The 19,290-nt window shown below is 40.3% G+C and overlaps 1 long non-coding RNA gene across 1 annotated transcript; it reads left to right on the top strand.

Moving 5' to 3' along the window:
• Positions 1-686: 686 nt before the first annotated feature.
• On the top strand, positions 687-8,766 carry LOC307172602. The gene is made up of 3 exons (XR_013823736.1): positions 687-1,129; positions 8,452-8,519; positions 8,698-8,766. It is a non-coding gene; the product is annotated as an uncharacterized lncRNA (long non-coding RNA).
• The last annotated feature ends 10,524 nt before the right edge of the window (positions 8,767-19,290 follow it).

Genomic DNA, 19,290 nt, shown 5'->3' with positions numbered 1-19,290 from the left:
TTTGGAAAGCCTCAAGACAGTTTGTACATTGATGTGTTGTCCACGCTCACAGCCATACAGGAACTGAAGACTGTGAAAGGAAATGTACGCACCAAAGCCAGAGGATACAAAGAGGGCCTACTCAGGTATGAGACAATACTGACAGCTCAATTATTCCTTAGAATATTTGAGCATACATCACCATTGTCAAAGTGGCTGCAGACAGAAGGGATGGACATCCTCTCTGCCCATAGGATGGTCATGTCAACACAAGATGACCTAAAAAAGATGGCGAGAGATTTCCAGGCTGTCAAGACTGCTGCTGATGACTTTGTGAAATGGGCAAATGAAAAACTTGAGCAGCAAGATGAGGAGACCGACATGGAAGTGGAGGCTGCACTGCCACAGAAAAGAAGAAAGAAGAAGAAAGCCATGCCGGGTGAGATGTCTCAGGATGACACCATAATTGATGCTGAGAGAGCCTACGAGGTAAAGGTTCATAACCAAATTGTTGATACAGCTATTGAGGCCATCCACCAAAGATTTCTGACACATGGCACTCTTTATGCAGATTTGTCATTTCTGGATCCCAAAAACTTCTCCCTGATCCGAAACCATGCTCTTCCTTAATCTGCACTTGAAGACCTCAGCAAGTGCCTGGTTAAATTTGATGATAGGGCAACAGTTGACAACCTGCAGTATGAGCTGAAAAGCTTAGCGGGACAGTGGGACAAGCTGAAAGAGTCACCACTGGATGAATATGTGACCAGGACAGTGGAGGATGGACCTGATGGAAAGGAAGAGGACATGGAAATCATCAACAAAAGCTGTGCCTCCTGCAAAGACTGCCCACTGTGCTGCTATCAGATTCTCCAGAGATTCAACATGCTCACTGATGCATATCCCCTGCTAGGAATTGCGTACAAGTTTTTGTTGACACTTTCAATAACCCAGGTGGCCTGCGAACTATCATTTTCGACCCTAAAATATATCAAAAGCAGACTGAGGAGCAGCCTATCTGCCAGCAAATTGGAAGCCTTCATGTTGATGGCCACTGAAAAGGACATCCTTGTGGCTTTGGACACCGACACTGTAATAGACAGAGTTGCAGAGAAGAGCAAGCTAATGAGGAAACTGCTGCTATTGTAAGGTGAGATGAGATTATTGAGATTATTATAAAAAAAATCATAATATTGTAGACTGAAAATGTGACTCATTATTCCCCTATCTCCCTCCCTCTCTCTCTCTCTCTCTCTCTCTCTCTCTCTCTCTCTCAATTCAATTCAATTCAATTCAACTTGCTTTATTGACAAAGAAACATGTTGTTGCCAAAGCAGTTTACAGAAAATACATTACTGTCATGATTCTGCCTTCCTGTCTGATTTTCCCTGGTCTTGAGGCAGGATCATGACAGGCCCATGTTTTATGTGCAAGCACATGGCCATTTGTTTGGGCCATGTGCTTGTGTTGTCTCGTCACCCAGCCCCGCCCCCTTGTTATCCTCGTTTTGTCATTATTGCTTCACCTGTGTCACCTGTTTCCCTCATTAGTTTCTCCCTATTTAATCCCCTTGTGTTTGCTGTCCTGTGTCGGTACATTGTGAAACTTTGCATGTTAAGAGTACTTCGTTTGAAACCTGTTTAATGAGAATTGTGAGTTTGTTTCCTGTCATTGTCGAGTCAGAGTCTAGTCTTTGTTTATTATCTTGTCTTAGTCAAAGTGACCTCCCCTCAGTCCTGTTTTGCCCCCTCGTGGGCTTTGTTTTCTGTTTTGTGTCAAAATAAACCCTGAGTGTCTGCATATCCTCGTCTGCTTTTGGGTCCATTCCTGCCATCCCATAACAATTACAATACATATCACATATTAAAAATACAAATACAAATAGAAATACATATAGTAGGTGTCACATATATTGTATACAGTGTCATAAACATACAAAATACTACATTACAAAAAAAAAAAAAAAAAAAAATTATACAACACAATGTAATAAACCGTTTTTCTTCTTTTTTTTTCTTTCTTTTTTTCTTTTCACTTTTCCCTTTTCCCTTTCTCTGTTGTTTCTTTTACAATATAATGACTGTACAATCCTAAACCAGTGTAATGTTGTGATCTTATAGTGGGGAGTCCCTCAGGCTGTGGCAGGCAGAAACATATTTAGCTGCCAGTGGGGCTGCTGCCCCTTCTCCTAGGAGGACTACCAGCTTCTCTTCTGAAGTTAACATTGGGAAATGTACTACTTTGTTGGCTATTTCTCCAAAGTGTAAGGCTCTTAGTGAAGAGAATTTTTCACAGTTGAGGAGGAAGTGTATCTCTGTTTCTATCTCTCCTGTTGAGCAGTGAGCACATATACGCTCCTCTCTGGGCAGCCATGTCTGCCTGAGTCTTCCTGTCTCTACGGCCAGCTGGTGGTCACTGAGCCTGTATTTAGTCAGGATCCGTCTCTGCTTTACATCTCTGACAGTGTGCAGATACTCAGCCAATTTATATTCTCTGTTAAGAGTTAAATAACAATTTAGTCTACTTTGTGTTTTTGTTTGACTTTTCCACTGTTCTAAATATTGATCCTTTGAATGATTCATAATCTGTTTTGTTCTGTTGAGTTGTTTTAAACCAGTGCTAATGGGAGCCTCATTAGTTAGCTTCACCATCAGCTGACTCAGGGCACTGTTTTCAGGATTCAGCTCTTGGGTTTTAAGTGCTTCAGAATGAAGTGTGTCTTTTTGGCTTAATTTAAGATGTGTCCAAAATGTAATAGCTCGTTTCTGTATATTTATCAGTAATGGGTAACGTCCCAGTTCTGCTCGACAGGCATTATTTGGGGTTTTCCTTTGAACGTTTAGAATTCTTCTACAGAATTCTGTGTGTAGGGTCTCTATCGGGTGTTTGTCCCAGGAGTCATGCTCCAATCTACTGAGTGGGCCCCAAACTTCACTTCCATAAAGTGCTATCGGTACAATTACCCTATCAAATATCTTAGTCCAGATTCTAATTGGGATGTTAATGTTGAACAGCTTGGTTTTGAATGCATACATTGCCCTGTATGCTTTTTCTTTAAGTGAATGTATGGCTTTATTGAAATTCCCTGATGCAGATATGGTCAGACCGAGGTAAGTATAATTTTGTGTGTGTTTAATTTGGGTGTTATTCATAGTAAAAGGGTATTTGGTTTCAAGACGTCTGGCTTTTTTTTGAAAGATCATAATTTGAGTTTTCTTTAAATTGACCTCCAATGCCCAGTTATGGCAGTATTGTTCCAGGATGGACAGGTTATGTTGGAGACCATCTCTGGTTGGAGACAACAAAATAAGGTCATCTGCATAAAGCAGGTATTTAATCTCTGTGTCTAGTAGTGTGAGGCCTGGAGCTGCTGATCGGTCCAACTGGTCTGCAAGTTCATTTATGTACAGGTTGAATAATGCAGGACTTATACAGCATCCTTGCCTCACACCGCGTCCTTGGGTAAAATATTCTGTTCTTTGATTATTAATTTTCACAGCACATTGATTGTGCTTGTACATACATTTGATAAGGTCATATACCTTGCCACCTATTCCACTTTGAAGGATTTTGAAGAAAAGTCCTTCATGCCAAATGGAGTCAAAGGCTTTTTTAAAGTCGATGAAACAAGCAAATATTTTCCCTCCCTTTTTTTGGTGGACATGTTTGTTAATTAAAGTATGTAAGGTGTATATATGATCAGATGTTCTGTAACCTGGAAGAAAACCAATTTGGCATTTACTAAGTATGTTTTTTTCTTTAATAAATGTTAGTATCCTTGAATTTAGGATACTACAGAATATTTTCCCAAGGTTGCTGTTGACACAGATCCCTCTGTAGTTATTAGGGTCGGATTTATTTCCATTTTTGTGGATTGGGGTGATCAGCCCCTGGTTCCAGACATCAGGAAAGCAGCCAGATGTAAGCACCATGTTGAACAGTTTAACTATTGCAATTTGTAACTCTGGGGTACTGTTTTTCAGCATTTAATTTTTTATGCCATCTGTGCCACAAACTTTTCTTGATTTCAGAGATTTCAGTTTGTCTGTTAACTCTTTTTGTGTAATTTGATAATCTAATGGATTTTGGTTAGTTTTGATGGCTGATTCGAGATTGTCTAATTTTCATTTAATATCAATTTGGTTTTTGTTCAGGTCTTCAGGTGGGATACTTTTGTAAAGGTCACTGAAGTATTTTTCCCAGATGCCGCCATCTTGTATTGCCAATTGTTGTGGCTTTGTGGTTTCTAAACTGTTCAACATGTCCCAGAACTGACCCTGGTCTATTGCGTTTTCAATCTCCTGAAGTGTTTGGTTGGTATAATGGAATTTCTTTAGTCGTATAGTCTGTTTATATTGTTTCAGAGTTTCAAAGTATTCATGTTGTAGTGTTGGGTCATGTTGGTTTCTGTGTTTTTGGTTTGATAGCTGTCTTAAATGTTTCCTCATTTCTTTACATTCACTGTCAAACCATTTTTTATCAGTGTTTTTTTGTTCACTGTTATGGTGTTTTCTTTTTGTCTTCCCAAGTTTGGCATTTAATGCAGCGTTTTGGAAGATATGGGTAATGTCTTTTGTTGCTTTGTTAACGCCTTCAGATGTATTTTGATAGTGGACTATGTTGAATGTGTTTATTACATGTTTTATTTAATTTGAGTTCAAAGTGTGTATAAATTGTTCATTACTGTTTGGAGCCCATTTGTATGCCTGATTTAGATTGTACAGTTTACTGAGCGGTTTCTTAGTAGTAGCTCTGTTTTTTTTCAAATATATATTTATTTGGCTGTGATCTGAGAGGGTGGTTTGTGCTCGTACAGTGAAAGCACTGAATGAGGAGGGGTCCATGTCTGAAATGGCATAGTCAACTACACTTTTACCAAGAGCTGAACAGTAGGTAAAGCGTCCCAGACTGTCTCCTCTGAACCTCCCATTTAATATATACAAGCCTGAGGTTCTACAGAGATGCACTAACTCCTTGCCATTTCTATTTATTGTTTTGTCAGGGTTGTTCCTCATGACTGTGGTTATGGGGCTCAAAAGTGACTGGTTAAAACATGCTTATCTTCTGTGTGGTCTATACAGTCAGATTCTGAGCCTGTTCGTGCATTGAAGTCCCCACACAGAAGTATTTTGCCTTGTGCTTGAAACTGACAAATCTCTGTCTGTAGAGAGCTGTAGAAGTCTTCGTCATGATATGGGGACTCTGATGGAGGGGTGTATATTGCACACAGATATAAATCTACGTCACAAATGCCCACTTCTTTATTAATTTTCAACCAAATGTGTTTTTTGTTTTGTTTGACCGTGCTGATGTGATTGGTGAGATCAGCTTTAAGCCAGATTAAAATTCCCCCAGAGTCTCTGCCACGGTGTACTGTGCTCAGTTTAACTGAAGGAACTGTAATTTCACTGTAACCTGAGGGACATTGGGTGATTGTATCAGATCGACACCACGTTTCTAACAGAATTAAAATATCAACATCATTTACGTTATTAAAAAAATCAGGTTCTGTGGTCTTAAGACCAAATGTACTAGAGTACAGACCCTGAATATTCCAAAAGCTTATTTTTAAAGATTTCATTTTTGAGAGAAATACAGAAATTCAACTAAAAACATGAATAAAACGAAACCAAAGTAAATTAATTAATTAATTAAAACAAAAAAGGGCTAACCTGCTGTAACCAATTACTCTGTGTATGTGCGTGTCTGTGTATGTGTATGTGTTTGTCTGTGTGTGTGTGTGTGTGTGTGTGTGTGTGTGTGTGTGTGTGTGTGCGTGCACGCGCCATCTATGGTATCCCTGTACCTCATGTTTGTAGTAATCTGTTACACAGGGTGTGGAGCATCTCTTTGATTGCCCCAAGTTCAGACATCGGTGTATTTGATTGCAGAGGGGGAGTATTGTTCATCATAGATGAGTAGGTCGTCTGTTGGTGATGATGAGGGGCTGTTCTGTGTCTTGGTGGGGCATGAGGGTTGGATATAGTATGGGGGCGTGGTGCTGTACGAAGGTGGGATGTAGAGTTCCTCTGATTGTCTTGTTGGTATCTGGGTGGTCTGTAGTTTCTGGGAGCAGCAGTTGGGTGGGTGGGATGGTTGGGTTTGCGATCAAGGGTAACATCTTTCAACGTTTTGGCAAAAGTTCTTATTCCACTCTTGTTCCGGTGTATCCCGTCATTGAGATCCCATGTTCCAATGTTTGCGTGGTGAGCTATGTGGATGTTAGGAAGGGCTGCACAGCTCCTTGAAACTTCCATGTTGACCTCGTGGATGACATGTGGAGGGGTGTCTGTTCTGGGGAGAAGGGTAGAGATAATCACCCTGCTGTCAGGGAATTCCCTGGAAGCCCTCTTAGCCATCTTGGCCATGGCCTCAGCAGTGCCTCGGTGTAGGGTGTGAAGGTCGTTGGTGCCTGTGTGCACCACAATGTACTGGGGCCTCCCCAATGTGTCCTGTCTGAGCAGCTCCATGGCATGGCTTGTGTTTTGGCAGAGTTTGGCTGTGGTGTTGAGGCCAGGGAAAAGGCGTTTGGTGTCCAGGTATTTACCATTTGAGTCCATGAGTAGGACCACCTGTGCTTCTGGCTTGGCTGCTCTGTTAGGGCTGAGCTCTGTGTAATATAGGGGTTGGGTAGCAGGGAGGGCATCTTTGCCTGGGGGGGAGTCTCTGGGTGTCATGGTTGGAGACCTGGGTAAAGGCTGTGGAAGCTGGGAACTGCTGCTGTCGGAGGGAGTTGTTGCTTTGGTACCAAGGGAGAGGGTAGGCCTAGGTGTTGGGACAGCAGCATGTTTGTAGCTGGGAATAGATTCATGGCAGCTCTTCTTCAAGAGTTGCTCCCTCATCTCCTGGAGCTCTTTACTAAAGCTCAGGTCTCTGTTGGTGGCATCCTCCTTTATTTTCAGGGTCTGGGCTCTGAGTGTGGTGTTCTCCTCTTCCAGCTCGAGTATGGTCTGTGTCAGCTGTCTGAGTCTTCTCTGGGTCTCCTTCAGCTCTGTGGTTGTTATTTCACTCTCCCTAATCAGCTCTGCGATGACCTTGTGGTTGTCCTCTTTTAGTTGGTGGAGCTCATGTCTTAGCTGATGGATGGTTTCAGATTCAGCGAGTCTGGCCATAGTAAGCTCCTTAAACTCTGTGAAGTCCAGCTCCAGGAGGGATAGGCCATCTCTCAGTTGTTGAAAGAGCTTGGAGGTAGTTGGAGGGACAGATTCAGATGGACTGGTTTTGAGCTTCAGGTCTGGTTCTGTGACCTCTGGGATCATGGTGCCACCCTCCTCTTCCTGATCTAATCCTGTGTCTCTTCCCATAGTGATGCAACTGGTACTAGGTCGGTCTCTTTCAGCCTCTGCTTTCAGCTTGGGGAAGAGTTCCTCAAAGGAGTTGAGGCTTGCCTCATTTCCCTGTACTAGCACTGTACCTTTTTTAGTGTAATAAGTAACAGTGAGTAAAGGGTTGTCTGTGTTAAGGGTTTCGTCCTGACACACAGTTAAGCGGCCTCCGCGACCAATGCCTTCTTTGGCAATGTGTGGGTAACTGTTACAGATGGCCTGTTTCCATTTATCAATGTCATTTGTATGAAAGAGGATATTATTTTTTATCTTTTTGCTGTTGCAAAAAATATAATCGGCAAACAGTTTTTCTGTGTTGGACAGGAGTGTTGCCTCTTTGTGTTTCCTCTTAGCTTTAGCGCTGCTACAGTTAGCAGGGTATTCTACCTCTCTGCTGCATCTGTTACTTTTTAATTCCGTCTCCATGGTAGCACTCTTTGATGGGACAATGATTTTTGAAATTGATCTTAACTGACTCCAACTGATTCTAACTAATTCCAACTGTCAAATTGGCTAAACTAGCTAAGTTAGCGAAGTTTTTTATTGTCAAAGTCAATAAATCTTCCCTCTTCAATCGAATTTGTTTTACATAGACACAATGGGGTATCTGTATCTTAGGCTGCTTTTCTTTTTCCTTATTGATTTATTGTCCAGCCTCTTTTCCTACCTCAGGTTTGTGTCAGGCTAGCAGGGTTGGTTGGTGTGCTCCTTGTTTTCTTTCAGGCTTAGATGTGCTGGAGATCTTCTCTTTTTGGTGGTAAGACAGATATTTTGTTGTAGTCTGTCTTCTTTTTTTCGATGTCTGTATCTACTTTGTTGCTATTTGCAGGTTATTGATTTCATTGGTTTCGTTTTCTTCATCCAGAAGTTGATTTCAAATGTTAAATTTTCAGGAGCTCATCTTGGAATCAGCTCTTTCTCTCTCTTTTGTAGTGAATATGTTGCAGAAGGTCTTAATTTATATAATTTTATAAAAACTGATTGCCTGTCCTGCTCTAAAACAACATTTAAAAGCAAAAAAAATCAGGAGCTCATTTTTATGCTGCTGCTGCTGCTGCTGTTCTCTCTCTCTCTCTCTCTCTCTCTCTCTCTCTCTCTCTCTCTCTCTCTCTCTCTCTCTCTCTCTCTCTCTCTCTCTCTCTCTCAGGATGCCCTCACTTTTGTAGTTCATTGTTTTTGAGGATGTTCAGAGCACCATGGAGCCATTTCCATTAAGTAAGTATAAAATATGTGCAGCCATCTCTCTACATTGTTATATATTAAAGATACTTGTATGGTGATCATTTTATTTAATCAGTTATCATTCTCATCCCTCTCTCTCTCTCTCTCTCTCTCTCTCTCTCTCTCTCTCTCTCTCTCTCTCTCTCTCTCTCTCTCTCTCTCTCTCTCTCAGGATGCCCTCACTTTTGTAGTTCATTGTTTTTGAGGATGTTCAGAGCACCATGGAGCCATTTCCACTAAGTAAGTATAAAATATGTGCAACCATCTCTCTACATTGTTATATATATTAAAGATACTTGTATGGTGATCATTTTACTCATTCAGTTATCATTCTCATCCCTCTCTCTCTCTCTCTCTCTCTCTCTCTCTCTCAGGATGCCCTCACTTTGTGTAGGCCCTACTCCACTGCCACCTTTGATCACCACCAGGGAGTAAAGAGAGTGTGAGTACACTGGTCCATGGCACTTAATTCTCAGCTTTTTAGGGTTTTTTGGGAATGGAACAGTAGATATGCATATCTACAGGGAACGCAAGGATGGTGTACTTGTTGGTTGTGTCCGACCGATTGTGGTGGGCCGGTCTGAGCAAAAATGCCAGGGCCCTTTTTTTGTCCCAGTCCAGCCCTGCACTCATCACCATTTAAATCATAATAGCTATTTGAAAATAAAAAAAGCATTTAAAATTAGGCGAAAGGCCACTGAGCCTGAGCATGCTATTGTTGCACATAAAATATCAATATTCATAACTGTGCAAAGAATTCAAAAACCTTTAGAAACTCATATGATAGTTCAGCATCACACACCATGAGATGGGTTTAGAGAGATTAAAAAATACCCAATTTCTCACCAAAACGGTACCAATTTTAGTGTTTTGATAAATGAGAATCACTAATATTATCAGATTACCTCACCTAATGCACAGAAAAAGGCTAAGATAGTGAGCTAACACTAAATACATTGTAATTCCATGCTATTAAATATGTTACAATCTAAACGTCAATGCATATTGATCTAGAAGGGTGGCATCATCCTTTACATTTTACACGACTACATTTACTCACATTGTAATGCTGATAATATAATTTGTAAGGAAAATTGTGCATTAAATAGGGAAGTTATATCCGGGAAACTTTTATAAAAGAAACAAACACACACACACACACACACACACACAAATGCATGTCTCTTTGTAGTCTCGGCGAAGCTGTTATATCAGCAGCATCCACACACAAAAAAAACAAAAGTTGAACATGAAAAATGTTTTTGCGCAAGTGCACTTGCCAAATGAAGACGGATTGTATGAAATGGATCAATAAAAAAAACCCCGTTGTTTATTAACGAGCTGTAGTCACGCACTGACAGAAATGCAGTTCAGGTTAACGCCATGGTTCATAAGGTGCACTGATACTGAATCTGGCGGCATGGCGAGCGCGAGATGCGGCAGTGCACAGATCGTGACGCGCGTCTCTCTATATGTGATTGTGAAGTAAATGGAAATGGGAATTGACCGCATTATGAACTTGTCACGCAATTATAATTATTATTAAAAAATGTAATCATATTAAATCGTATATATTCTACCCCATACCCGCTACAATTTAGAATCACTTTAAACATGCAGACCCTGTTAAGACAATTTGATGTATTCCACTTAATACACAATAAAACAATATACAATAAGATTCGTTAACAACGTAGGCTACCTCCTGGTGTTCTTCTAAAATGAGGGCGAGCCACAAATCCGTGAGTAACGTTACAGTTTACAAACCCGTGGGAACGGATTGCGAAAGGGCCACGGTTTATGAATTTGTGGGTACAGATTGCAAAAACTGAAGGCACGGTTTACAAGTCTGAGAGCGTTTTTCAGTTGAAAACAGTGTCATGTAAGCTCCTAAGTTAATCATTAATCAATCAAAAACTTACTTTAGCTGAACAATTACTTTTTCTTCTAGAACTACTGTACAGCCAAAACAATCTCTGTTCTATTAGTTTCCTATTATCACTGTAAAGCTGCTTTGAAACAATCTGTATTGTTGATTGTGTAAATGAAGGTGACTTGACTTAAAAGATGAGGTGGAGGTGGTGCACTAATTAGTTCATGCTTAACTAATGCACAGATAATCATGTGTTAATGTATGACTCATGAAGAACTAAACCATTAATTAATGATTACTGCATCAGCAACTAATAAAGATTCTATATGGTTAATAAATTAAGTAATATATTAATTGTTATTAATTAAACGTGTCATCATGTATTAAATATTTAATAACATTTTATTAAAGGGGGGAGAAACACTAATTTTCAGTCAATCTCATGTTAATCTTGAGTACCTATAGAGTAGTATTGCATCCTTCATATCTCCAAAAAGTCTTTAGTTTTATTATATTTATAAAAGAAAGATAGGCTGTACCGAGTCTTTCCGGAAAAAAACAAGCGGCTGGAGGCGTGCCTTGTGGGCGGAGCGAAAGAATCACGAATGTTGTTTACTTGCTGTCCTTATGCGATAGCTAACAACACACAGACATTTGAAGCAGTTTTACTCACCGCCTGCGGTTCCAACGCACGACCGTGAACCTTTATCGTTGGGACTGCTCCATCCTTAAGCATTAGAAGATCTGCAAATCCGGCGTCGAACTGGGCAGCGCAGTCGATGACTTCCCTAAAGCCGAGCACAGCGCTTTGATGGGCATACTGCTTTCGCTCTCTCGCTCTGGTCTACGGGTGCGCGCGCACCCTTCCGGGAGAAGTGCCCTTAGGACCCATATAAGGAAATTCCGCCCCATCTGACGTCACACAGGCCCATACTCGAAAAAAACTTTCCAAAACTTGTGACAAACCGGAAGGAGTATTTTTGGCACAGAAATACTCCATCAAACGTACAACTTAATTTTTTAAACTTTGTCCATGCTTAGTATGGGAATCCAACTCTTTAACAGTGTAGAAAACTCAGTATGCATGAAATAGCATTTCACCTCCCCCCTTTAACTAATAGTGTAAATTAATGCGTTAATCACCACAATGGGTTGAAGTCATGTACTTCAACTTCGAATTGTCTGCTTTAATTAATCATTAGCTAATGATTTGCAAATGTATCATTATGTTATGACATTATTTGAGGCACATGACTATTAACTAACTGTTAAGTAATATCAAGGGGCAACATTCTAATCTGAAAAATGAAGCCTACCCGGAAGTGCGAAAAACTGCAATACATCGAAAATCCGCTAGGGGCAGGTCCCAAAAGGGAGCAAATGTCCATAGACCCCATGTTAAAATGTCCGTTTTCACAGCATAAATTCATGTTTTTACAGGTTGGTCCCATGGACTTTTATTGTATTTTTCGATAGGTTCCGAGTGCCTGACAACTGTGAGGGGGGTGAATTTTTTTCTAACTCGTTAGTTTAGATAGTATTTAGATATAAAATGTATGCCAAATAAGGGCGTGGTTAACTTTGATTGACAGCTTGATTGACAGCTGATAACGAGCATAGGCTGCGCCAAGGAGAATGACAACATAAGAAGCGCCATTTTTTAATATACAGTTGAAATATAATACTACTGTTTTTGTATCATGAAATGTAGTTTTAAGAGTTTTTCGGGCGAGAATGTAGTTGTTTAAAGCTCAAATCTGTGGTTTATTTATAAAGATTTATGAAAATTTTATCCAGGTTGTGAGATCCAGCGATGACCGGGCGCTCGGCGTTCATGTACCCTGCCGGGAACAGCCTTTCCTCGGCAAGTCGTTCTGACGTTTGCCGCTGACTCTGGCGTCTCTGTAGTGGTTAAACATGAGATATAATTAGTTTTGTGTATATCTAATGGGCGATTTTTGGTCTCTTGAATCTATAATTTGTTCCCTGGCCAATCGTTTTGGCTGAGGGCTAAGTTAAGTGAAATTTCATAACTTTATAAGCTATTTAACTTTACCGTTGTATGGTTAGACTAGAGCGCTGACTTTTTATGTTTGACTGAATTGTTTGCTTTATTTGTATAGCTTCTTTTACCTTTTACTTATACTTTTATAATGGCTAATATTGATAAAACTGAAATTTAACAAAAAGAGACTGGGTTGAGTTTTGTCATTTTAAATTTTAATACAACGAAGATGATCTGTAATGTTGTTTACTGCAACATCTGTTGTTTAGTACAAATGCACATATTGCCTGGACCATATTAAAATGTTTAATATTTGTATATTATATTTAAACGAAAAGAGGCAGGGTTAGTTTTATATTTCGTTTTGTTATAAATAGGCTAACGTTATATGCAGTGAATATAATCAATACGCGTTGCCTGAACCACATTTGTGTGGCTATAATGTTTAAGATTTCTTTAAATGAAAACGAAAAGAGGCAGTGTGGTGTTTTATAACTTATTTAGTTTTATTGTTGCCTAAAATATACATACAGAGATAACCGGAGTAGCAGAGCGAGCTGAGTGACGCGCGCTGTTCCATTTGCAGAATAACCGGACTCGCGTCCTTTACCCATATATGGATTAGCCAGAAGGTGGGCGGGGTTAGGATTTCCCAAGATTTTCCAAGATGGCGCCGCCCATACCCCCCATAAACGGCTTCAAAACCGTTCTTCAGAAAGTCTATGGGTGACGTCACAGACGCTTTGTCCATATTTTTTACATATTATGAGTAATATGTACTTTTGGTTTTGACATCCACACTAAGCCATGGATTTCAATTGCCAACCGTCTACACATTTTAAGGTACTATGATTAACATGGGTAATACAAACTCTTTGCTTCTATTTAATAAAAATGAATAATCTAAATATAACATTACCACTTACCAGCTTTTCCCAAAACTTGCACTTGGAATTTCGTCCAATCTTCTTGTGGGTCTCTTCCCTCTCTAACACATCGATCATCATTGACAGTGGAGGAAGGTGGCCAGTAACACTCCTCTTCCTCTGGCCCGGTAAACCAATTTATAACAGCCACAGTCCGTGAATCCAGAAATTCCTCAACCACAAAGGGCAGCATTTTACTAAACACATGTAATCCACAATATTAGCAGTCATGTAGCAGAGGCAAGGCTACAAAAGCTCCATTATATGGTAAAAGGAGCATTTTTTTTGTGCACTCAGTCACAGGAAAAACTTGCAGTTGTCCACATAATTCATGTACAAGTTTGATTCCCAGAGCTGAAGAGTCAATAGGGTAATCATAAAAAATGTCCATGTTTGAAGAACAATCACACACTACATATGTGTCCCCAGACAAACTGTACAATTTATTGCTTACAAGGCAAACTTGTCCATTCAAAACAAAACAGTTGTCACCTATTCCACATGAAATAAAAATGTTTTCCCCGTAGTACCTACTGCTTGAACTGCTTGCACACTTCAAATCCCTGAGGTAATAGTCCAGAGAGATGGAGTTTTTATGTTGATTTAGTACACTATCCTCCTGTCTATTTGCCTTTGCCTTTACTTTTTGTTTTTCATGTACACGTTTTACACCGGATGCTGTGGCCTTATGGAATTACTTTTGTGCCAATAATAATGAACATAACTTTTCAAGAAACTAATGAAAATATAAATTTAAACTGAATAAAATATCTTTGAAACTGAAAAAGAATAAATCGCAGACAACTTGGTTTTTAATACATTGCATGTTTTGCTAACTATTTCTCTTATTTATTTAGCTGATCTGAACTTACAAATGCGCTTCCAGAGTTTTCATTTCCGCTTCTGAAGTTTTCGTTTTTCGCTCCCTGAGTTTTTGTTCGCCGTTCTGACACATTTCTCTCATGGGGGGTGGGGGGCTAGTAGCAGTGTGTTCTCATTGGCTACTGAGTTTTTGATTGACAGCTTCTTCACCTGGAAGTGAAGACGTCAGTGGTGTGTTTATGTGTGAATGTGAGCGTCTGTAAGCGCAGCTTTCTATTTCATTTTAGTGATATTAAGTTATGTTTGTTTTATAATTTTATCTGTATTTACCTGCTGCTATTACTTTGTCGACAGAAGCTTTTAGAAAAACAATAGATCTATTCAGTCTATTCAGGTGTAATTGTACATTAAAGTACTGTATATAATACTTAAAATATTGTATAGTGTCCAATGTTTTCGGAGAATATTTGTTTATTCCTGATGATTCTTGTGATGAAAGTGTGATTCTTGTGGCACAAATCTTTTCAGCTCATCTCCTTAGCCTATTTCTTCATCTTGCTCGAAACAAATACACCTGAAATGGGCACAAAAAGCGTAAGTATATCTGGCCCTAACTGTCCTCTCCTCCTCGGACAGGGTTATCACTATCAAACTATTTTGGAGTCCAAAAACAGACAGTCCGGTCCATAGATCTGGTCTGAGAAAATGCTGTAAATTGAGAATGTTTTAAAAAATAATGTCATAAATAGTTTTTGGCAACACTTTACAATAAGGTTTCATTTGTTAACATTATCAATTAACAACCAATTCATTGGTGGAGCCTGAGCAGGTGACACACACACACACACACACACACACACACACACACACACACACACATACACACACACACACTCTCTCTCTCTCTCTCTCTCTCTCTCTCTCTCTCCCTCTCTCTCCCTCCCTCCCCCTCCCCTCCCCCTCCCTCTCTCCCTCCCTCTCTCCCTCTCTCTCTTTCTCCCTCCCACCCTCCCTCTCTCGCTCCCTCCCTCCCTCCCTCCCTCTCTCTCTCCCTCCCTCCCTCCCTCTCTCTCTCCCTCCCTCCCTCCCTCTCTCTCTCTCCCTCCCTCCCTCCCTCTCTCTCTCTCTCTCTCTCTCCCTCCCTCCCTCCCTCTCTCTCTCTCTCTCTCCCTCCCTCCCTCTCTCTCTCTCCCTCCCTCCCTCCCTCCCTCTCTCTCTCTCTCTCTCCCTCCCTCCCTCCCTCTCTCTCTCCCTCCCTCCCTCCCTCCCTCTCTCTCTCTCTCTCTCTCTCTCTCTCCCTCCCTCCCTCCCTCCCTCCCTCCCTCCACTTCACAGCGTCATCAGCAGCGCTCGAAGGATCTGCCTTTATATTGTTGAAGTTTCAGTTTATTAAGTCTCTTTCTCTCCCTCTCAGTGCTTCCAGCTCCCCAACACACTACCGCATAAAAGAGTGCAGAAGCCACCACAGTGTCATAGAAAGACTTCAGCAATGACCTGCACACACCACAGCACCTCCGTCTCCTCAACAAGTGAAGGACACTTTGGCCCTTCTTGTACAGAACCTCTGTATTGTTAGACCAGTCCAGTTTATTGTTGAGGTGAACACCCAGGAATTTGTATGTTGTCACCATTTCAAGACTCCGGCTCCTAATAGCTTCCCCTGAGCAGTGACGGCTGTATTGGACAAAAAAAACAAAAAACAAAAAAAAAACCTTCTGTATTATGAATCTTTAAAGCCAGACAGGTAGTTTGTTGAGGTAAATTTGTAGAGAAAGACTACACGCCTGTGCACATATATATTCAAATATGCATACCTATCTATAGACAAAAAAATTACCTTATTAATGTTGCACATTTGCAGATCGCTTTGAAAAAATCATCTGCTAAATGACTAAATGTAATTATAAACATGATTGGATGATGACAAACTTATTTCAGATGTGATCAAACAAAGTCCTCTTTATGATTTATTATCAGGAACTCTGCGTTCTGCAGAAAGATAAATGAAAGACAAAACTGAACAACTGAAGGCAAGGATGAACAAATAAAAAAAATGAACGAATGAAAGACAACAAAAGAATAAACAAAATAGAAATAATGAAGAAAAACTGACGAACAAACAAAAACTAGTTAAAGAAAGTATAAATTAAACTAAATAGAAGAGAGAGAAAAATAAAATTCAATTGAATATTAAAAAAATAAAGTAACACAGATAAAAACAAACTGAAAAGACGCGGGTGCTTTTTTTGCAAAAGAAGAAAAAAAAAAAACATAATTTACCAACTAATTATTACAGTTTTTCTCGATTGCTTAAACACATTTGCCCACTCTGACATCACATTTTCAAAACAGTTAACACAGGATAAAACTGAAGCTCAATGCCCAAAATGACTAATTTTGTTAGCAAAATGCTCTAACACTCACAAAACATGCAACATAAGCAAATATTTCCATCAAACATCGCAACTTGTGGTCAAATTAATTTATTCTTTCAATCAATCATTGACAACAAAATACAGCCATCAATATGAAATATGATACTTTACAAACTCAAATGGATACTGGGGGAAAAAAAAGCTACCAAAGGAAACTTATGGGTGGAAATACCTTTAAAAAAAGATATATATATATATTTTATCTTTCACATTTAGTCCATTCGTTCTTGACGATTATGCCACAGGTTCTCATCAACATCGCATTGAATGTTTTCCCTTGCAATGCACCGAGGGAAATACCTCCTTGCATGGCGTATCCATCCCTGGCAGTCCTCTGCAACTATTGCCAGGCAACCAGCATTCATTGCCTCCAGGAGGGGCATCTGCTCATGTGGCCGGTGATCATACACCTTCCACCTCCAAGCAGAGAAGAACTCCTCGATTGGGTTCAGAAAAGGCGAGTATGCAGGGAGGAATTGCATCATAATACGAGGCTGTGCTGCAAACCATTCATTCACAAGGCGAGAGTGGTGGAAAGCCACATTGTCCCAAATTATGACATACAGAGTCATGCCAGGCCTCAACAGCCCTCTCTCTTCGGGTGGAATCAGTATTTCTTTCAATGAATCAAGAAATGTGATGAGGCGTTTTGTATTGTATGGGCCAATAGTTGGTATGTGGCAAAGGACCCCATCATTGGAGATGGCAGCACACATGGTGATATTGGCACCCATCTGACCTGGCACTGTGACAGTGGCCCTCTGCCCAATGATGTTCCTCCCGCGTCTCCTCACTTTACAGAGGTTGAAGTCGGCTTCATTCACAAAAATGAATTTGTGATGTGCCCCTTTAGCTTCAAGCTCCATTATTCTCTAAGAAAAAGAGCAAATTCATAAAGCAAATTATTCCAGTCGCATGTAACTATGGTAAACAAGGTATTACAATAAAAAATCTGTACCTGCACATACTGGAATCACCTCCTTTACGATGTCAGAGTTTCTTTGAAATGGTTTCGTTTAAGAACTCGATCTATAGTTGCCAAACTCACACTGTTTATATTTCTAAATGCTCCCTGATCTGCAATTACTGCTGCCTGGATTTCACACAGTCTGATTGCATTGTTTGCCACTACCATATCTACAATGGAAGACTCCTGTTCAATACTAAATATCTTTCCTCTGCCACCAGTGTGTGGTAGTGTGTGGATTCTATAAAGTAAAAGCAAAAAGCATGTCAAAATTGACATTACTGTATGCAGTGCCGTTGCAGGTGGGGGTGCGAGGCCCTGTGCGAACTTGAAATGCGAGGCCCTGCTCTTTGATGTGGATGCTCAATTGCGCATGAATAACAGTCAAACGGACGTAGCTGTTCTAGTTCTATTGCACGCATAATCTCGCTGCAATATGTTTTTATCAAGTAGAATAATACAGCATAATCATGCACATAGTCTCAGCTATGACTTCTTGCTATTTATTTCAGAGGGAAAAAAATCAACTGTGCAACGAGTGGCTTTACATCAAGTCAGCTTGAGAATTTTCATGTGAATACATAGATCCACCTACTTAACCAATGTGTATCCTAATGGTCCAGTGGTAGAACTTTTGTGTGTTAAAAAACACATTTCAGCACTAGATTGTCTCTTATTTAAAAAAACTAACGAAATGAATGCTCTGCCAGTTAACTGGAGATGTACTGGAGATGTTTTATTTATTTGTAGAATTGTTACATTCGTGCCGCGAGGTGTTTTAAAAAGTGGTGGGGACAAAAAAAAAAAAACAGCAGGATTGCGAGGCCCCCTAGTGGCACGATGGTTCGCACAGTCTATGTGACGGCTCTGACTGTATGACAGTGACATAAATGGGATTACTAAAACATCTGCATTACTGTAGACACAGTTTGTTCTGCTAACAGGGCAATACAGTAAAGCTGAAATACACAATGGTATACATTACAATAACACTGTGAATTACCTGTTCTCATTCCGAAAAAGCCTGACAATAGATGCAACACAATAGATTCTCCGACTCAGAATGGGCTGGACCCTTTGTCCAGCCTCTCTAAAGGACAAGCCATGATTGATGACATGGTCAATAATTGTTGCCCGGATTTCATTTGAAACTTGAGCTCGATTTTGTCCTCTTGCTGCTGCAGCTCCTCCACCACACATACAAACTCCTCTTCCTCTGGCCCCTCTGCCATGGCCTCTTACTCTCCTTCCGTGCCTATGGCCTCTTTGATCCATGCTTGCAAATAGCAACACAGAGGTAGCATCTTTTATAGATGGATGAGGACTGATTGCTGATTGAAGAGTTGTGCAAATGAGTTTCACACAGGTGCATAGAGATTTATAATTATGCAAGTACTTTCTATCAGCTGGGAATAGATGTTTTCCTTTTGTTCAATACAGTGAATCCAATAGAGTTTGGGGTCTTTCCATGAGATCTGGTAACTGTTTTGACAAAGGGTGTGAAAAATGTGTGAAACAAATGAAAAAGTGTTAAAACATTTGCAAGAGAAGACTTCTGCTGTGCTAATAATGTGATGATGAAGATCAAGCGGATCCCAGTTTCATTTAGTGTGTCTTAGCAAATGAGAAAAACTGTAATCTCCAACACGCGTTCAACAACGCATGCGTCGTGGTGCTCTCGTGAACGCGCGTCTCTGTTTACGTCTCTCTCTCTCTCTCTCTCTCTCTCTCTCTCTC

Source organism: Squalius cephalus (genome assembly GCF_949319135.1).
Source record: "Squalius cephalus genome assembly, chromosome: 15".
NCBI lineage: Eukaryota > Metazoa > Chordata > Actinopteri > Cypriniformes > Leuciscidae > Squalius > Squalius cephalus.
This window is presented reverse-complemented; position numbering and strand designations above follow the sequence as displayed.